The following is a 6,000-nucleotide window of genomic DNA, read 5'->3' as shown; positions in this document are numbered from 1 at the left end:
AAGCGGCTTACAGTCGCCTTCCCTTTCCTCTCCCCACTACAGACACCCTGTGAGGGAGGTGAGCCTGAGAGAGCCCTGATATTACTGAAGAAGAAGAAGAGTTGGTTCTTATATGCTACTTTTCTCTACCTGAAGGAGTCTCAAAGCGGCTTACAATTGCCTTCCCTCTCCTCTCTCCACAACAGACACCCTGTGAGGGAGGTGCGACTGAGGGAGCTCTGAGGGAACTGTGACAGACCCAAGGTCACCCTGCAGCCTGCATGTGGAGGAGGAGTGGGCAGTCAAACCTGGTTCTCCAGATCAGAGGCCGCCGCTCTTAACTACGACACCAAGCTGGCTCTCAAAAGCCAGAGCTGCAGTTTTGGCAAAAAAAGAAGACAAAGAAATCCAAGAGGATTTCTGAGAAGTCAGTGTGGTGGAATGGCTGGAATCGGCAACCTGCCATGGAAACTTGCTTGGTGACCTCTCTCAGCCCAACCTACCTTACAAGATCGTTGTGTAAAACTGAGAATGATGTTGGAAGAGCACATTGCTGTGAGGGTAAAACTGAGAACAGTGTTTGAGAGCACACTGGGCGGGGGTGGGGGAAAGCAGTGTACAAATAAACAAAGGCTCTGGATCACTGCACTTTCTCCAAAGAATACCCGATGATCCAGGTGTTAAGGGATGCGTACAATGTACCTTCTCGGCTATGATGGAGCGGCTGGCTCCCTGTGTTTCAATCGCTCTGAGGTTGTGGCAGCACAAAAAACTTCTCGCGTGAGTCAGCTTTTAAATACCTACATTGTGGGGAGACTAATTAGACCCGAGTAAGTACTAAGTGGTTTATAATGACAACCGATATAAAGAAACCTATAAACATCCTGGAAAGATTTTCTGTCCAATCGCTTGTCTCTCTGCTGGCAAAGGAGATATATTTTTTGTCTAAGGTTGCCCCATTTGTTTTCGTTTTTCGTGACAAAGCAACAGGGAAGCAACAGGGCCACTTTCCGCACAGTGATACATCTGTTGTTAGTAACCTACCGTCTTGGTGGTTATGCTCTAGGAGGATTTATTTTGTGGAATGTGTGTTTGGCGTGAAGAAGAAGGTTGGTTTTTATACCCTACTCTTCAATAAAATCTCCTTCCCTTCGTCTCCCCACAATAGATTCCCTGTGAAATAGGTGGGGCTGAGAGAGCTCTGAGAGAACTGGGACTGGGAAACCAGCTGGCCTCCTGCATCTCAAAGTGGCTTGCGATCACCTTCCTTTCCGCATCCCACAACAGACACCCTGTGAGGTAGGTGGGGCCGAGAGAGCTCTGACAGAACTGCTCTGTGAGAAGAGCTCTGATGGGACTGTGACTAGCCCAAGGTCACCCAGCTGGCATGTGGAGAAGAGTGAGAAATCCTGGGCTAGACGGATATTTTTAAAACGCTTTTTAATTTCCAAATGAGCCAGTACAATTGACAAAGTGCTTGGTGCCACCCTTTATAAGAAGAAGAAGAGTTGGTTCTTATATGCCGATTTTCTCTACCTGAAGGAGTCTCAAAGCGGCTTCCAATCCCCTTCCCTTTCCCCTCCCCACAACAGACACCCTGTGAGGGAGGTGAGGCTGAGAGAGCCCTGATATTACTGCTCAGTCAGAACAGAAGAAGAAGAGTTGGTTCTTATATGCCACTTTTCTGTACCCGAAGGAGGCTCAAAGTGGCTTACAGTCGCCTTCCCTTTCCTCTCCCCACAACACACACCCTGTGAGGGGGGTGAGGCAGAGAGAGCCCTGATATCACTGCTCAGTCAAAACAGCTTTATCAGTGCCGTGGCGAGCCCAGGGTCACCCAGCTGGCTGCATGTGGGGGAATGCAGAATCAAACCCGGCTCGCCAGATTAGAAGTTTGCACTCCTAACCACTACACCAAACGGGCTCTCTTTAAACCGTGCTGCACCTCCAGCAAAGTGCTCCTCTCCCCGCCGTTCTTAATTAGCATGCCGCCACGCACAGGGTATTGATCTTTGCTGTGCAAAGGAAACCATTTTGCACGGGTCGTATCCTGCATTAAACGCGACACGAAAATCACCCCCCGCCCCCAATCCCGGGACGGCACCTCCTTTGACTCCGTCCTAAAATGATCGAAAGGGATGCTCTTGCACCCAGCCCCAAATCGTCCCCCGTGGGATGAATACAGAGGAGGGTAATTAATACCGAGCATTGGTCCCGTCGATAATGGCTCCTTCAAATCCCCTCGATGGCCATATGATTAGTTCTGGCCACCCACTCCAGAAAGAGGGTGGAGTGGTTTCCCAGGGTTCCGTCAAGTGGCTCTCAATTGACAATTGGCTACAGCTGGTTGAGCTGCCCTCCATATTTGTTCTCTGTGCTTATCGCAAGGTCAAGCTGAATACACTTTCTGACAAATGGATGCTTCCCTGCGGCAGGCCTAATAAGACGCCGCAAAGCCAGATGGGCCGACGGAGCCGGCAAAGAGCAATTTCAGAGCTCACTGCAATTCTTTCTCCGGCGCTCTCTTGATCTAGCTAGCATGTTTTTAAACCTCCGGCCCGCTCCTCGACGAAACGGAGGGCAGCCAGTGTGACTTTCCCCGCCTCCCCCCGGCTCAGTTTTTATCCTCACAACAGCCTGAAGAGGTAGAAAGTTGAGATGGAGCTCAATTGGCCCCAAGCTGACTGGTGAGCTGCGTAACTCTGTCGGAATTCGAACCTGAGTCTCCAGTTCAACTTGGTGTAGTGGTTAAGAGTGCCGGACTCTAAACCCCACGCTAATCTAATTCTCCACCCCTCCACATGCAGCCAGTTGGGTGACTTAGGGCTCGTCACAGTCCTGATAGAGCTGCTCTCACAAAGCAGTTCTGTCAGAGCTCTCTCAGCCACCTCTTGCCTTGGAAGCCCACTCTGGGGTCTGTGTTGATCAGTTGTGACCTAACAATAGCCTGTGTGTGCTTGTGTGCTATTTTTCCATTTCACTGGTAAGAACAAAGACGGAAATAGTTCTCTTTAAATGCTTTTGTTTTTTTTTTGTGTGTGTTTGTGTGTGTAAAAGAGCTCTGAAAGACAAAAGGGGAGTTGACGCCTAAGTGCTTTGAGGTCAATGGAACCCATTGTCTGCATGCCCCTGACTCTCCTTGAGGAAAATACGTGTGTGTGTGTGTTCTTTAAAAAACTAAAAAACCTCACAAGAAATGGTTTCATTGGAGCACCAGCTTCTCTTTCGGCATCTCCAAATGTCAGGCATCAACCCATTTCCCTCCTTCAGCTGGTCTTGAGCAACTTTTCTGCCCAAGTAAAATGCTCAGGCCATGACATGTGGGAAGACATGACAGTTCTAAAGGGCCAGCCAACCCGTGAGCACTGCGCAGCATAGTAAACGCAAGCCATGCATAGGAAAAGCTGAGTGGGGTTGGATAGATAGATAGATAGATAGATAGATAGATAGATAGATAGATAGATAGATAGATAGATAGAGTATAAATACAAATTCTTCTTTGTCAGGGTGTCACTCTGTTGAGATATGCATACTGAATGGGGTTGTGATCTTCTTGGTCAGCTTTTCTTAACATAGTTACTACTGAGAAACCCCTGAAACATTATTTTGGCTTCGAGAAATCCCCAAAGTGGCAGAATCGTGCAGAATATTGTTGGAAGGCATAACTGTGGACATGTCCACCTGGGGCCCCTCCCCTTCCCACCTGCTCCAGGCCTGTCATTGGCCATTTGAGAGGGGGGATTGACATGACCATATGGTCATAGCACCCGATAAATGTTTCACAAATCTAACCTCTCTATATATCAAATTAATTAACTCCCACCCAATCGGGAAACCATTCCAAAGCTGTCAAGAATCTCCTGGCACTTGATGTAAGGTAATGACCCTTAAAGGCTAGACCAGCCTTTATTAACTTTTTTCAGGAAACCTCAGAAGTGGCGTGATTCTTCAGAATATAGTTAGGAGGCATAGCTGTGTATACGCCCACCCTGGGCCCCTCCCTTTTTCACCCTTTCCAGGCCCCTCATTGGCCATTTTGGGAGAGGGGAACAGGTCAACCTAGCCATATATGGTCATAAAGGTAAAGGTATCCCCTGGGCAAGCACCGGGTCATGTCTGACCCTTGGGGTGACACCCTCCAGCGTTTTCACGGCAGACTCAATACAGGGTGGTTTGCCAGTGCCTTCCCCAGTCATTACCATTTTACTCTCCAGCAGCAAGCTGGGTACTCATTTTACCAACCTCAGAAGGATGGAAGGCTGAGTCAACCTTGAGCCAGCTGCTGGGATCGAACTCCCAGCCTCATGGGCAGAGCTCCAGACAGCATGTCTGCTGCCTTACCACTCTGCGCCACAAAAGGGTTTCATGAAACCCTGGTAGAGAAAGCCTGGGCTAGATCAATCTTTTTTCAACCTTTTGACCATGGAGGAGACCCTGGAATATTTTTTGGGCTTTGAGGAGCTCTGGAACCGGACTGGAAGTGATGTCAGACAGCCACGCCTCTCTGCCGCGCCCTTGGAGAACTGGAGGGGGGAGAGAAAGGAGGCGGTTTGAGGCAGGAATAGGTATACAGGTTCTGCCCCCTTTCCCAGGTGCGGTAACCAGGCAAGAACACCAGCCCTGGGGCAATGAAATCAGCCAATCCCTTGTTTTCGTGGCAATGCCGGGAATAGCTTGTGCAGAAAGGCAACAAACAAGGACACAGTATATGGAGGTTATCTAAATTAAGCAATAGATGACACTGTGTGAGGCCACAGTATATTCTTAAGAAGCCATTATCTTGAATATACAATACAGGGCTGAACATACTAAAACATTAATATGGGAGCTGAAACACTGCGAATCTTACAAAGAATGATAAGAATGCTGTCTTTGTTTCTCTGGATTAAATACTGGTAGCCTCAGTTGTGAAAAATGTCAAAAAAACAAGGCAGAAATTCCAGATAAATATGCCGTTTCATTAGTAGTTCCTCAGTTGTTAATCTGGCAATTGCAACCAAAGTCTTTCCAATTCTCCTGCTGGGTTTAAATCCTTCGTTCTAAACCAGGAAAAATCCTTTGTCCTTTCACAGGCTGGTAAATATCTCCATTATTTTTAACTGAGGCCCTTCAAGCTTTCCTGTTGACTGGCTCATCCGATTAAAAGCTACCGCTCTTAACCACTATGTCACGCTGGCTCTGATATCAGGAGAGTATTGATATCATTGGTGTTGTTATATTTTTAAAAACTATACCAAATAATATCAATAATATCCCGATACCAGAGCCAGCGTGGTGCAGTAGTTAAGAGTGGCGGCTTTTAATCTGGTGAGGCGGGTTTGATTCCTTGCTCCTGCACATGCAGCCAGCTGGATTACCTTGGGCTCATCACAGCCCTGATAGTGCTGTTCTCACAGAGCAGTCCTGTCACAGAGCTCTCTCAGCCCCACCTCCCTCACAGGGCGAGGAAGGGAAGGTGACTGGAAGCCGCTTTGAGACTCCTTTGGGCAGTGAAAAGTGGGGTATCAAAACCAATTCTTCTTCTTCTTCTTCTTCTTCTTCTTCTTCTTCTTCTTCTTCTTCTTCTTCTTCTGTTAAGCAAAGGCGGCGTTCTTGTTTTATCATTCTTTGTAAGATTCGGAGCATTTCAGCAGCTTTATTCATGTTTTGGTATGTTCAACCCTGCATTGCATATTAAAGACAATGGTTCCTAAAGAATATGCTATGGCCTTCACCCAGTGTTACCAGTTGCTTGTTTTGGGAATAACTTGTGGCCAAGTCCTTGGAGGTAGGATATAGGGGACAGGCTGGAGAGCTCTGGTTGGGGATCCCTGGGCAAGAAGCTGATCTCGAGCATTGGAATCTCATAACTCTGAACTGGTGGGTGGGGCAGAGGAACTGTTTTGCTATCACCGTGAATTTTGAAGGAGGCACAATAAGAGGGCTCTGAATTTATGGAAGCAACCTGTCCAGGAATGCCTTGGGATCTGCTGCACGTTTAGTGTCTACTGCTTTATACTGAGTCAGGCCACGGGTCCATTA

The sequence above is a fragment of the Paroedura picta genome, chromosome 7 (assembly GCF_049243985.1).
Source record: "Paroedura picta isolate Pp20150507F chromosome 7, Ppicta_v3.0, whole genome shotgun sequence".
Lineage (NCBI taxonomy): Eukaryota > Metazoa > Chordata > Lepidosauria > Squamata > Gekkonidae > Paroedura > Paroedura picta.
Note: the sequence above shows the minus strand (reverse complement) of the source record.